The sequence below is a fragment of the Saimiri boliviensis genome, chromosome 1 (genome assembly GCF_048565385.1).
Source record: "Saimiri boliviensis isolate mSaiBol1 chromosome 1, mSaiBol1.pri, whole genome shotgun sequence".
NCBI lineage: Eukaryota > Metazoa > Chordata > Mammalia > Primates > Cebidae > Saimiri > Saimiri boliviensis.
This window is the reverse complement of record NC_133449.1, coordinates 161,954,344-161,970,249: the sequence shown is the minus strand read 5'-3', so window position 1 is coordinate 161,970,249 and position 15,906 is coordinate 161,954,344. Positions and strand designations below refer to the sequence as shown.

General features: G+C 40.7%; 1 pseudogene; it reads right to left on the bottom strand.

Moving 5' to 3' along the window:
- Nucleotides 1–15,906, bottom strand: part of LOC104652341 (ATP synthase F(1) complex subunit alpha, mitochondrial-like) — a 134,354-nt pseudogene that overhangs the window by 11,429 nt on the left and 107,019 nt on the right.

Here is a 15,906-nt window from a genome sequence, read left to right as displayed (position 1 = left end):
TGAACCTAGGATTACAAAATGTACTCACCAGAGGAAAAATAAAGTGCCAACATGATGATAAGACTGGCTTGGATCCACAATGAGAAGTGAGCCATTTTGCTCCCTCACTCTCCCTTAAAGAAATTTGCAGAGAAACATTCAGAATATTTATGACACAGGTCCTATAAAACTTCAATGAACACAATAAGATAGAGGGACCATTTCCTGTACCCTCTCACTTGGGAGAATAGTCACAGCTCCTGAGATTCTATAGCCCTTTACTCTTCATTAGATGTGAGAACAGTCACAGCTCCTGAGATTCTGCATTTCTTTTCTATTCATTAGAGACTATTTCCTTTGCTCCTGTACCCCTAAAATCAACAACAAAAAATGCACGATAACAAATATGTGTGGGAAAATGTTTAGGATAACTTTCTGTGTGGCATTTAGTACCCAAATGCAATTTTGAGAGTTCAGTTTATCTTTTATAGAAGCTGGAACAGTTATTACTAGAAAGACAGTATCTGGAAAAATCCTGACAGCAATTCTACACATAAAAGGCACCATATCATATGCCCCAAATTACTCACCGCAAGAAGGACTGGTGCAAAAGAAAACTGACTGTCTTGTTCACTCTTGCCTCCTTAGCTACTTCACTATCGGGAGGAGTCTCTTTTATAGATCTCTGAATAAGGAAGACAAATGAGCCAGGAGAGATATGGCACAGAGGAATCAAGTGTCCTGGAAGTTTTCAGAGAACTTACTTCATACAGAGGTTATCTCAGCAATATCTAAAGCAGGAAGTCATGGCATGGACAATTTCATCTGATGGACACAAATGAGAAGGAAAGAAAATGATAAGCCTATTTATTGATCCTAAAACAGATAAAACCTGCAAAAGCCTTCTAAGCATGAGAGCTGTGTAGTCAAGAAAACTAAGGTAAGAAAAGTAGAATTTCAAAAATTACCATTTACAAATATGACTAGAACCGCAAGTTTTAAAATCTACATAGATTTATAAAAACCACCTGGATGCTATTTGATTATATCAGTGCTGAATTTCATTGCCCAAGACTGTGACTCAATTTTCTACATTAGATTCCAGTCATTGATACTTATTATAAGTTTCTAACACGATAACAGTATGCAGATTCAGTTTGAGGTTACTGAGCTGAGGCTATAGAAAAATCACTGGAGCTCAATTACATCAGTCTCTATATTTCTCCATAGTAGAGTTTTTCAATTTCACAAAAATGTCTAATTCAAACTTATCTTTGGCTAGTTTATTCACATAACATTTATTTATTTAACTTGTAATTAAAAAAATAATTTTATTATATTTTTGAGTCAGAGAGTACTTGTTTATTCCAGGAGTATATTGCATGATACTGATTTTTGAGGTATTGATGATCGTGTTGCACACTTAGTGAACTTAGTACACGATAGGTAGGGTTTCAGCCCACCTCCCCCTTCCTCCCTCTCCCTGTAGTAGCCACAGTGTCTACTGTTCCCACTTTTGTGTCCATGTGTACTCAGTGTTTACCTCCCACTTACTGATGTCATGTGGTATTTTGCTTTCTATTCCTGTGTTAATTCACTTAGAGTAACGGCTGCAAAAAACAAAACAAAAAACAAGATTTTGCTCTTTTTACGGCTTCACACTATTTCATGATGTGTATCTACCATAGTTCCTTTGTCCAATCCACTATGAATGGCGCCTAGGTTAATTCCATGTCTTTGCTATTGTGAATAGTGCTACTATGAACATACTAGTGCATACTGGTAAAAGGACATGATTTCATTCATTTGTATAGCTCTGAAGTATTCCACGGTGTAAAACTACCAGATTTTCTTTATCCACTCCACTGTTGATGCAATCAACATATAAGTTGATTCTATGCCTTTGCTACTGTGAATAGTGTGACAATAAATGTACGAGTGCATATGTCCTTTTGGTAGAACAATGTATTTTCCTTTGGGTATATACTCAGTAATGAGATACCTGGGTCAGATGGTACCCTATTTTGCATTATTTAGAAATTTCCAAACTGCTTTCCACAGTGGCTGAACTAATTTACATTCCTAACAACAGTGTGAAGGTATACCCTTTTCTCAATAGTCTCACCCACATGTGTTATTTTTTGATTTTGTCATAGTAGCTATTCTAACTGGTATAAGATGGTATCTTACTATGTTTTAGATTTACATTTCTATGATGATTAATCCAGCCCTGAAAACTCTGCTCTATAACTCAGCTGAAAGAGTTTCCAAATCAGATTTACTGCTCATCAGAACCATGTTATAGGAAATATGTTCTATGGTTCTCTAGGGTATAGACCCCTTGCAAGTCTACACACACTGCTGGGGTATCCTCTTTGGGCCCTCCTTCATATAGACATACTGTGTTCTGAACATTTGCTTGTGTTGAGGGAACTCTAGGTTTAAGGCACTAATGTATGCTGTAAAGAGGCAGTGACATAGCAAAAAAAAATTTAATAGGTATACTGCAAAAGTATCTTGAAGCAAACATATCCAACAAGAAACAAAAGAAGCCAGACAGAGAAGACAGGAATAAATAACTAATGCTTCAAGACAAAAACATGGTTGTACATCCACAAGTAAGACTAGCAAACAGAGAACAATAGTCTCCCATATGAACAACAGAAGGAGATAGGGATTAACCCAAATGAAACAATGATAGGCAACCTCTCTGATCAATGATTCAAAAGATAAGTTTCAAGAAAACTAAGTGATCTCCTAAATAACACAGAAAAACTATTCAAAAATGTATAAGGGTAATTTTACAGATTGAAATGATTTTAAAAATCCAACAAAAATCATGGAACTGAGATATGTTTTCTGGACTAAAAAGTTAATAGAGTCTCTCAATATCAGAATGTACCAAGCAGAGGAAAGAATCAGTGAGCTCAAAGACAAGATACTTAAAAAACACACACTCCTGAAAGAGGAGTGAGGGGAAGCAACATGGAAAATATGATTGAAGATATAGTTCATGAAGGTTTCCCAGTCTTACTAGAGAGATTGACATGAAAATGCAGGAAATTCAGAGAACTCCTACAAGATACTGAAGAACTTCTCTTCCCAGGTCCGTGAGCGGTGTGGTTTCAAATGCAGAGATTTCTTTTGAGCACCTCCTCCATGCCTCCATCCAGGGATCAGAGGGGTTTCCAATGTAAAGTTCTTTCTCTGGCTTTCCTGCACATGGGCCAGGTAGGGAAATCCAGGTGGGGTTTTTTGTGGGGCTCTTTATCCCAAAACTCCGCCGAAAGTTCTGGGAGGAGGGGGCTCTGTAACTCAGAGTTGTGGGCCAAGGAGCCAATCTGGTATCAGAGTCAAAGATCCATCACTCCAGAGGAAGTGTGAAATAACTCCTCTCTTTGTCTAATAAATCGTTCTTCCACAAAACTATTTGGGTCCACGATATTTATTCGAATGGAAGACTCACCACACCTCTGGGGCCCCTTTCCCTATTCTTTGGGGTTAGAAATGCCAAGAACCTCCAAGCTCTGGGAGCTGGGTATGCTTCCCCGGTTACATCTTTTGGTGAGCCAGCCAGGAGACACTGGCAGAAAATATTACTCACTTCAGAGCAGTGAGTAATATTGGACCCCTTTTGTTTGCTAATCTGTCCTTTCTCTTCTTTTAAATTTTTTAAGGAGGTAAAATCTGGGTGCCTGTTGGCCATCTAAGTGAGACTAGCATGGCTGCTGGACTAGACATGGATGTCAGGCTTTCTGGGAACTGACTCTCTAACAAACCCTGGCTCTTTGGAACTGGGAGCATTGGTCAGCCCCGAACCAGCTTCCCTTTGTTGTTGTTCTTTCTTCCTCTGGGCCAAGCTGAAGGTCAGTATGAGGAAAGAACAGCAGTCCCAAACTCCTGATTCAGTCAGGTTGAGGTTGTGGCACTGCTTAGACATCCTAAGAAAAAGCCACCTATGTGAGCCACGCCCAGCCTTTCAGACCCCAACCTCCTAAGTCCAGATATTCATGAGACAAACTTCTTCCTGGCTCTTTTCTCTAAGATATTTCCTACACACGAGGCTACTTCCCTTCTTGCTAGGACTTTGAGGCTCTTGGGGTGACAGTCTAGGTATCCTTGCCCATGGTGCCCTCAGGCTTATGCCTACGAGGGCCTCCTACAGTATAAATACAGAGGGCCAGTTCCCTTAGTCTTCTGTGCTAGGTTATGTCCTAACAGAGCCAGAGTCTATCAGAGGGTACTGGAAGCTATAGCTCATTTTGATTTTGGCACCCACAATTTCCCAATCTAAGTGAGTGTTGCCGGAATATAATAACGTACAATTTGTCTTGCCTAGGATTTGCTCTCTGTACAGCAGAACTTCTCCATCTAGAATACCATAGTCAGACCTGGTGTGAGGCTCAAATAGTTCATGACAGGCCCCACAATCTTAGGGCATATTCCTATGATGGAAAGTGGGGTAGGGTTGAAGGCTCAGGTCCCGAGGGCATTGTTCTGGCCTCGGCCATGTGGCCAACTATTATCTTCTTTAAGATTGTTGTGCTTAGAGGCCCCTCTCAAGGAGGTTATCCTTCTAGGGAAGTTTTATGTTCAGGCCCATGCTAACTGAACTCTTGCTAGGGAATACTGGCACCCATCACCCAAGCCCCACTGGCCTAGTTCTTCAAGGATGTGCTGGGGGTACAGGGACACTAAGCCCAGCAGTCCCCATGTCCTTATGGTGGCCAAAGAGGACATTAGACAGTGAGGGTGTGCCCATGATGCTGGTAGTGTGATTAAACCCAGCACATGAGGGGGCCCAGAAGATGACCACGCCTCTGGGGTGCAAGGAAACTTCAAGGTGCTGTAACTGGGGGATACCCCAGGGCTAGCAGTCGCAAGGAATACCCAGGGATGCGGGCATCCCTGTGTTCAATTTCAGATGGGTGTTACTCTTCCCAAGGCAAAATCACCCTTAAAGTGTATTCTCAATAACTGGGACCAATTTGATACACAATCTTTGAAGAAGAAACAGCTCACCTTTTCTGCCAAACCATGTGGCCGTGATACACTCTGCCGAGTGGAGAAACCTGGCCTAAGGGAAGTATAAATTATAACACCCTTCTACAATTAGACCTGTTCTGTAAGAGGAAAGGTAGATGGATTGAGGTCCCCTATATGCAAGTTTTCTTTCCTCTAAGGGATAATCCTCAGCTTTGTAAGGCTTGTAACCTCTGCCCTACTGGCCCCTCCTCGGAACTACCCCCATATTTAGAACTCCCTGTGGCTTCTCCCTACACCAATATGGACAAGGTCTCCTCAGCTCCTGTAACCCAAGAGGAGTCAGGGAAGGCTGAAATGGCCAAAGCATCTCAGGCTACTAGGATGCCCCAACGCTGCCCCCTACAGGCCGTAGGAGGAGAATTTGGCCCAACCAAAGTACATACTCCCTTTTCACTTTCTGACTTAAAGCAAATCAAGGTGGACTTAGGAAAATTTTCAGATGATCTGGACAAGTACATAGATGTTCTGCAGGGCCTAGGTCAGTCCTCTGAATTAGATAGAAAAGATGTCATGTTATTGCTTAGTCAGACCCTAAGAGTTTGGGAACACCTGGTACCTTAGTCAAGTACATGACCAAATGACATCAGAGGAGAAGGATAGATTCCCTACAGGTAGACAAGCAGTCCCTAGCATGGATCATTGCTGGGATCTTGACTCAGAACAGGGGGACTGGAGCTGTAGGAACCTATTAACTTGCATACTTGAGGGATTACGGTGAACTAGGAAAAAGCCCATGAACTATGCAATGTTACTCACTATAACTCAGGACCCAACAGCCTTCCTTGAGCAGTTACAGGAGGCCTTAAGAAAGCATACTCTCCTGTCACCAGACTCCATCAAGAGTCAGTAATACTAAAAGACAAATTTATTATGCAATCAGCAGCGGACATTAGGAGGAAGCTCTAGAAGCTGGCCTTGGGGCCAGAGTCTACAATCATTACTAAATCTAGCAACTTCAGTGTTCTATAATAGAGACCAGGAGGAACAGGCTGAAAGTGACAGGAGGGACAAGAGAAAGGCTGCAGCCCTAGTCATGGCCTTCAGGCAAGCAGACTCAAGGGGCTTGGAAAAGGGAGAGACTTGGGTTAGCCACCAGTCTAGCAGAGCTTGCCACCACTGCAGCCTACCAGGACACGTTAAGAAAGGTTGTCCCCAGAGGAATGAACCTTCTCCTCATCTTGACCCACCGTGCCAAGGGGATCGCTGGAAGGCACACTGTCCCAGGGGATGAAGGTTCCCAGGGCCTGAAGTGGCTAACCTGATAAACCAGCAGCAGGACTGAGGGTGCCTGGGGCAAGCGTCCTTCAGGTAAGGTCTGTTACTCTCACTCTTCAGGTAAGAGCCTGTTGGTACTTAGCCAAGGAAGTTATATCAGAGTCAAAGATCAATCACTCCACAGGAAGTTTGAAAGAACTCCTCTCATTGGACAAGAACATGAATGGGGAGGGAATAACTCAAGGGTTAAAACTTCAGCTGCTCCTTACCTGAATGGATTTCCCACTCTGGGTTCCCCTCCCAGAACAGCATGGAAACTCTCTCTCTCTCTCTCTCTTTGTCTCTCTCTCTTTCTCTCTGTCTAATAAATTGCTCCTCCACAAAACTCTTTGGGTCCATGATATTTCTTTGAACAGCAAACTCAGTTCACCTCGGGGCCCCTTTCCCCATTCTTCAGGGTTAGAGAGGCCAAGAACCTCCAAGCTCTGGGACCTAGGTACACTCTCCTGGTTACAATACTATACAAGATGACCATCCCCAAGAGACACAGTCATCAATTCCCCAAGGTCAACATGAAAGAAAGAGTCTTAAAGACAGCTGGAGAGAAGGGACATGTCACTAACAAAGGGAATCTATTTAGGCTAACAGCAGGACTTTCAGTAGATACATGACAAGCCAGAGGAGATTAGGGACCTATTTTTAGCATCCTTAAGGAAAAGAAATTCCAATGAAGAATTTCATATCCCACTAAACTTAGCTTCATAAGTAAATAAGAAATATATTTTTTTCAGATAAGCAATTACTAAATGAATGTATTGTCACCAGATCTGCCTTATGAAAGGTTCTTAAGTGCATTTTAAACAAAAAGAAGGAATTGAAATGGCTCTGCTTTTTTGGGGAAGCATCCAAGTTTCTTTGTCTGGCACTGAGAAAATTAGCAACACAGAAAGACACATAGGGTAGATTAAGGAATGGAAAGTTTAAGAAGGAAGAAAGAAGAGAACAGCTCTCCTGTACAGAGGGAGAAGAACTGTGAATGGAATAAGCCCACTTGCAGCAGAAAGCAGTTAGTTATACTGGGAGGCTCAAGGAGATGGTGTCTGGTTTGCATAGGGTCCAGGGGATTTGTTTGACCAGGTATGTCATTCACATAGTGAGTAAAAAGACCGGCGCTCACACCCTAACCTTTTATTATGCAAATGTGGCTTCTACCTGGTTGTCCCCATGACATCTGCACATGTGGCTTCTACTTGGCCAGTCACCGTATCTGCACACATGCCTTCTACCTGGCCACTTGCCATGATACCCACACACGTGGCAACTAAGAAAAGGGAGCAGGAACTTCCATATTGGGCACAACTGGCTTTTAGCCACTTGAATTTACAGATTTGGTTCTTCAGGCTGCTTTCTGTTTGAAAAAAATGTTTTGGGGGCTGTTTTTTAATTAAAAGATAAAGCTTTACTGAAGACTCTTTTGCCCTTTTCATCTGCCTAAAGTAATTTCTTAATAAGTCTTGTAATAGAATGATACCTTACATCACAAAAACATACTTAGTACATAGGTCACTGAAAGTATAAAGCAACCACACAATTAAGTCTACAAAACAACTAGCTAAAAACATGATGGCAGGATCAAATCCTCACCTGTCTGTACTAACTTTGAATATAAATGGGCTAAATGCATCTCTTAAAAGGAATAGAGGGCCGGGTGCGGTGGCTCAAGCCTGTAATCCCAGCACTTTGGGAGGCCGAGGCGAGTGGATCATGAGGTCAAGAGATCGAGACCATCCTGGTCAACATGGTGAAACCCCGTCTCTACTAAAAATAAAAAAATTAGCTGGGCATGGTGGCGCGTGCCTGTAATCCCAGCTACTCAGGAGGCTGAGGCAGGAGAATTGCCTGAACCCAGGAGGCGGAGGTTGAGGTGAGCCGAGATCATGCCATTGCACTCCAGCCTGGGTAGCAAGAGTGAAACTCTGTCTTGGAAAAAAAAAAAAAAAGAATAGAGTGTTAAGGTAGATAAAGAAGCAAGACCCAACTCTCTGACTCACATGTAATGACACCCTTCCAGTCTCAAAGTTAAGGGATGGAGAACGATATAATATGCTAATGGTAACCAAAAAAGATGAAAGTTTGATAAAACAGACTTTAGTTGGAAACCCACAATGATCAAAAATGACAAAGAATAACATTATTAATGATAAAGGGATCAATTAAAAAAGAAGACTTAACGATTCTAAATATATATGCACGCAACATTGGAGAACCCAGACTGATAAAGCTAGTTCTTGCAAACATATGAAGAAATATTTACAAATACACAATAGTAGTAAGATACTTCAACAGCCAACTGGCAACATTATCACTGAAGCAGAAAATTAACAAATGTAGTCTAGACTTAAACTCAAAACGTCACCAACTGAACCTAATAGACATTTATAGAATAATCCACCCAACAACAACAGAACATACATTCTTCTTATCTGCACATGAGACATACTCTAAGGTTGGCCAAATGCTTGGCAATAAAGTGAGTCTCACCAAATTAAAAAAAAAAAAATCAAAATCTTACCAACAATACTCTTGTATTACACTATACAATAAAAATAGAAAACAATACCAAGATTTCTCAAAACCACCCACTTACATGGAAATTACACCACTTGCTCCTGAATGACTTTTGGCTAAATAATGAAATTCAGAAGGAAATTTAAAAATTCTTGGACATAAAAGAAAACAGAGGCCAGGCGTGGTGGCTCACGCCTATAATCCCAGCACTTTGGGAGGCCGAGGCGGGTGGATCACGAGGTCAAGAGATTGAGACCATCTTGGTCAACAAGGTGAAACCCCGTCTCTACTAAAAACACAAAAATTAGTCAGGCGTGGTGGTGCATGCCTGTAGTCCCAGCTACTCGGGAGGCTGAGGCAGGAGAATTGCTTGAACCCAGGAGGCGGAGGTTGTGGTGAGCCGAGATCGTGCCATTGCACTCCAGCCTGGGTAACAACAGCGAAACTCCATCTCAAAAAAAAAAAAGAAAAAGAAAACAGAGATACAAAGTTGGTACTACTAAATGACTCTAAAATAAATAATTTAACAAGTAAAAAATAAATAACCCAATTTAAAAATGGCAGATGACAGAACAGATGCTTATCCCAAGAAAGATATACATGCAACCAAAAAATATATGAAAGGATGCTCAACATCATTAATCATTAGAGAAATGCATTAAAAATCACAATGAGATACCATCTGACACCAGTCGGAATGGCTACTATCAAAAAGCCAAAAAACAATTGATGTTAGGAAGGTTTTGGGGAAAAGGGAATGCTTAAACATTGTTGGTGCTAATGTAAATTAGTTCAGCACTGTGAAAAGCAGTTTAGAGATTTCTGAAAGAACACAAAATGAATTCTCATTCAACCCAGCAATCCCATTACTGGATATATAACCAAAGAAAAATAGATTTTTTTTTTTATCCAAAGACACATGCATTTGTATATTTATTGCAGCTTTATTCATAGTCGTGAAGACAGGAAGTCAACCTAGGTGCCCATCAGCGGTGGACTGGATTTAAAAAATGTGGTAGATAGATACCATGGAATACTACACAGCCATAAAAAAGAATGAAATTATGCCCTTTGCACCAACATAGATGCTATTATCCTAAGCATATTAGTAGAAACAGAAAACCAAATACTGCATGTTCTCAGCTATAAGTGGGAGCCAAACACTGAGTACACATGGACATAAAGATGGCAACAATAGAAACTGGGACTACATGAAGAGGGAAGATTGGAGTGGGATGTGGATTGAAAAACTACCTATCAGATACTGTGCTCACTACCTGGGTGGTAGGATCATTGTTACACTACATCTCAGTGACACGCAATTTACTTAGGTAACAAAGGTGCACATGTACTGCTGGAATCTAAAATAAACTAAAAAGAAAAAAAACTGATGAATAAAAGCAGAAACATCACTACCAATTGTAAAGAAATTAAAGATATTATAAAAGAATATTAATAAGTATAAAAATAAATTTAAAGTTTTATATAATACAGACAAATTGTTGGAAAAGCACACATTACCAAAATTGGCTCCAGAATAAATAGTAAATATAAATACATCTATGAAAACTGAAGAGATTAGTAATGAAAAATGTTTTCACAAAGTAAATCTCAGGTCCAGATGCCATCAATGGTAAATTTTACCAAACATATTTTTTAATTACAAAATCTTCAAAAACTTTTTTTTTTTTTTTTTTTTTTTGGGACAGAGTCTTGCTCTTGTTGCCCAGGCTGGAGTACAATGGCACAATCTTGGCTCACCACAATCTCCACCTCCTGAGTTCAAGCAATACTCCTGCCTCAGCCTCCCAAGTAGCTGGGATTACAGGCATACACCACCATGCCCAGCTAATTTTGTATTGTTAGTAGAGACAGGGTTTCCCCTTATTGGTCAGGCTGTTCTCAAACTCCCAAGCTCAGGTGATCCACCCACCTTGCCCTCCCAAAGTGCTGGGATTAAAAGCGTGAGCCTCAGTGCCAGACTTCAAAAACTATTTTTTTTACAAAGGAGAAAACATTTACCAATTCATTCTAGAAGGCTAAAATTACCCTGATACCAAACCCAAAGAAAGACATTACAGGAAAAGAAAATATCCCTTATGAATACAGACACTAGTCCTTATAAATGTATTAGCATGTGAAATGCAGATTGTATGACCAGTTAAATCTGGAGATTATCAAAAGTTTACTTGTTTTTAATGAATAATATAAATAAGCTGGTATAGGGCTTTAATGTAATCCTATAGAACCATTAAAATTACTATCTACTACATTTTATAAGAAACAATTATGAAGCTTTGGCATATTTTGATGCACACCAAAAATGTGATAACTGAAAACCTAGAAAACACAAGGATTAAAAGTTTCTGTATCAATTAATATAGTACCAGGCCAGATACTTAAACTTTGGATAATCAAATAAACATATAAAGGCCACCAAAAATAGATAATAAATATAAAAACAGATAACAAATATAAAAACAAAAGAACAAAATAAGAGGCTATTTTTTGATACTATGCAAACCATTCCCAGGTAATTTCAGAAAAAAAAAAAAAATAGAGGTAACATATAAACTCCAACTCTTTTTGGGACCAAGATCTTTTTTTCTTTTCTTTTTTTTTTTTTTTTTTTTTTTGAGACGGAGTTTCGCTCTTGTTACCCAGGCTGGAGTGCAATGGTGCAATCTCGGCTCACCGCAACCTCCGCCTCCTGGGTTCAGGCAATTCTCCTGCCTCAGCCTCCTGAGTAGCTGGGATTACAGGCACGCACCACCATGCCCAGTTAATTTTTGTATTTTTAGTAGAGACGGGGTTTCACCATGTTGACCAGGATGGTCTCGATCTCTTGACCTCGTGATCCACCCGCCTCGGCCTCCCAAAGTGCTGGGATTACAGGCTTGAGCCACCGCGCCTGGCCTGGGAACCAAGATCTTAATAAGCTTCTATAATTATTCTGTATTGTTAAATACATCTTTCCAGAATAGATATGTTCATAAAGGCAAAATCTGTGCTTATAATTGTCAAGAATGGGATTTGAAATCTGAAAAAAAGCTTCATGATATCTGACAAATGCATTTTAAATGTGAAATCAACTGCCAAGTTAACACGTTTTTAGATGATTGAATATTTAATACCTCTGATTTATTTGCTGACATTGTCTTTTGTCAGGACCATTGATTTCTCCAGGTTCATTATTTAATTGTTCACAAAATTATCTTTTACTATGTGTCTGCTATGTTAAAATCAGCATTCCAGATACTTGAAATACCACAGATACATCGATTCAAGGAATACTTCCAAAACAACAAACAACACTGCATCCCAAATTTAGTAGAAAGCCACTTTTCATCCCAGTTTGAGGTGAATTTTAAATATTGTTAGAATTACATTTACATATACATTTTATTTACTATACTGTTATATTTCTCACTTGATATTTGAAAGACTTGTTCTTCACAATTTTCGTGAGTGAGCTCCCCCAAAACCTTGCTAGATGTGCTTACTGTAAAAAAGCCTGCTTACAGATAAGTAAAACACAAAGTCTTAGAGAAAATGGACTGCTATAAATTGTATGTTTTTTTTTTTTTTTTTTTCTTTTTTTTTTTTTTGAGACGGAGTTTCGCTCTCGTTACCCAGGCTGGAGTGCAATGGCACGATCTCGGCTCACCGCAACCTCCGCCTCCTGGGTTCAGGCAATTCTCCTGCCTCAGCCTCCCGAGTAGCTGGGATTACAGGCAGGCACCACCATGCCCAGCTAATTTTTTGTATTTTTAGTAGAGACGGGGTTTCACCATGTTGACCGGGATGGTCTCGATCTCTTGACCTCGTGATCCACCCGCCTCGGCCTCCCAAAGTGCTGGGATTACAGGCGTGAGCCACCGCGCCCGGCAAATTGTATGTTTTAACTCCACATTGTAGTTCATCTTGATCAAAATAAATATATCTGTTTTGAACAAACTTGTTAATTTTGTAATCAAGTAAAATTTTAGCTCCTATTTTCTTGTTTTTTGTATTATCAAATTCTTGATTTTTGAGATTTTAAGTGCTTCAATTACTAGGCTACATTTATTGTCTCGAAAAACAAACAGATACGTCATATGAACAGGAACATCAGATAAATACAATCCTCCCCTTTTTTTCATTGCCAGGAGAATAGTTAGAATCTCCCACTAAGAGAAAACAGAGCCTAGTGCACACAGGTTATGTTTGGCAAGATTACTCTTTCTAAATTTTGAACTTTGAAGCAGTGGTAGTCTGCATCTCAACAAAGATTATAGTAATGAGCACAGCACAATGACGTACAAACATGTGGAAGACAAAATATCCTGAATAGATTGTGCTTACAAGGGGCCAAGTGAATAATTCAAGCCACCAAGTTCTAAGTAGAAATGGAGCCAAAACACTGTGATGTGAGCAGGAGGTGGTCTAGAGTCCCTTTCTCCTTAACCCCATGCCTGATGATACTTCAAAGACTGATGGGATAGTAATTTCAGATCCAAGGAAAGCTTAAGGAGAGCTGTGGTGAGCTATGCTCACAGTGGCTCCTATGTCACTATGTTCTTTCTACATCTAATGCTTAATCCATGTTTCATTACAATAATTGATGAGGTTTAAATTTCACTGATGAACAATATGGGATCCATTTTGTTAAGATCAGAATTCTCTCCAAACTTGTGTAATGAAAGACATAGTGTGTGATAGAACTAGCCAGTTTGATTTTTTTTTTATGCATTACGGAACTTTTATTGTTCATGTGATTTCTGTACATAAGGAATATGAGAGTAACACTTTTACAAATGGAACTAATTTTCTAGAACACACAATGACAAAACTGGACTGGTATTTGATGTGAATGCATAGGAGTTTAAGCTTCAAATCCAGCCAAGAAGTTTGTTACAATCTCTTTCAGCTTTGCATCTGATTCTTCTGGGGTCTTTCCATCAGCCCTGATAGTGCCCAAGAGGGCTTGGTGCTGGCTGACAATATGAGACAAGAAAGTTTTCTCAAACCTTGTAATCTTGCTGGGCTCCAGTTTATCAAGATACCCCCTTATACCCACATAGATAAAATCCACTTGTTCTTCAATAGCCATGGGAGAATACTGTCCTTGCTTCAGCAACTCAGTTAGACACCCATCACGACTCAAAAGTTGTTGAGTGGCAGCATCAAGGTCCGAACTGAACTGGGCAAAAGCAGGAACCTTACGATACTGAGCTAATTCCAGCTTCATGGTACCTGCCACCTGCTTCATAGCCCTGGATTGGGCAGCAGATCCGACACGAGACAGACAGAACAATAGTAATGGCAGGGCAGATACCTTTGTAGAACAATTCTGTTTCCAAGAAGATCTGTCCATCAGTGATGGAAATGACATTCGTTGGAATGTAAGCAGACACATCACCAGCCTGTGTTTCTATGACTGGCAAAGCGGTCAAGGAGCCACCACCAAAAGCATTGTTCATTTTGGCTGCTCTCTCCAGCAACTGGGAGTGTAGGTAGAACACATCACGAGGATAGGCGTCATGACCAGGGGGTTGGCGGAGCAACAGAGACATGTGACGGTAAGCAACAGCCTGTTTGGATAAGTCATCACAGATGATCAAAGCATGTTTGCAATTGTCTCTAAAATACTCTCCCATGGAACAGCCAGAGTAGGGAGCCAGGTACTGAAGTGGGGCAGCATCTGAGGCCGTAGCTGACACCACAATGGTGTACTTCATGGCATCTGCATCTGTCAGTCTCCTTACCAACTGGGCAACAGTGGATCTCTTCTTACCAATAGCAACATAGATACAGTACAGCTTCTTCTTTTCATCAGATACATCACTGAAACGTTTCTCGTTAATGACTGTGTCAATAGCAATTGAGGTTTTCCCAGTCTGCCGGTCACCAATAATCAACTCACACTGACCACGACCAATGGGCACCAAGCTATCCACAGCCTTAATGCCAGTCTGCATTGGTTCCCACACTGAAATTTGAGGAATGATTCCAGGGGCTTTCAGATCAACTCACCTACGGGTCTTGGAACCACTTAGACCTCTTCCATCAGTAGCATTACCAAGGTCATCAAATATACAACCCAACAGCTCCTCACCAACTAGAACATCCACAATGGCTCCTGTCCTCTTCACTATATCTTCTTCCTTAATTAGTTTATCATTTCCAAACATGACAACACCAACATTGTCAGGTTCCAAGTTCAAGGACATACCCTTTAAGCCTGAAGAAAACTCTACCATGTCTTCTGCTTGAACATTCCTCAGCCCACATCACCAATACTTAAGACATGCCCAGTTTCTTCAAGGTCAACAGAAGTATCAGCTCCAAGAATACACTATTCAAGAATAGAGGACATCTCAGCAGCCCCAATCTTCTGAAGATGAGTGCTAAAGGCATGGAGGTTCCTTGCAGCAATGAAAGATGAACCCAAAACGTTTCTGGAGACCAGTCCGGCCCGCCGAGGGAGGGCGTGAACACGGCCGCAGCAATGCACACGGACAGCATCTTTGCAGTTTCTCCGCAGGTGGTACCCCTGCAGCCATAGCCGCAGCCTCTGGACTGACTTAGCCTGTTTGATTTTGACAAATACCACCTAGGTCAGGATGTTGGCTCATGACTTTCATGGTATGAGTTATCAGAGCTAGCTAAGTTTCTGTTAACTACGTAGGGCATCCAAAGAGAAAATCAAATAGAGCCTTGGAGGCAGGGGCAGGAGCTAATATTTGACACAATTCCCTGGCTCTCTTTGCCGGTCCTACTGAATCAGATTCTCCACTGGAGAAACCAAAGAGTCAGAAGTTTTTCATAGAATACTCTGTGGTTTTTAATTAGAAAAATGCTGACTTTCCAAGGTCTTCGGAAAGACAGGAAAAATTAAAGGTGTGGTGTTGGCAGGGCTTAATGTTTTCATTTATAGGTGATATGTGGCCATACTAAAGTGGATACATTTTCCACAACACAGGTTTTTTTTATGAAACAGCCTAGAAAGTTCGACTTGACAGAGTTTAATGATTCAAAGAATAAATTGAAAAGCACAGATGAATGTTGTTAAATCTGGGCCCCAGGGTTTATGTACCACTGTCATCGTTTGTGTGC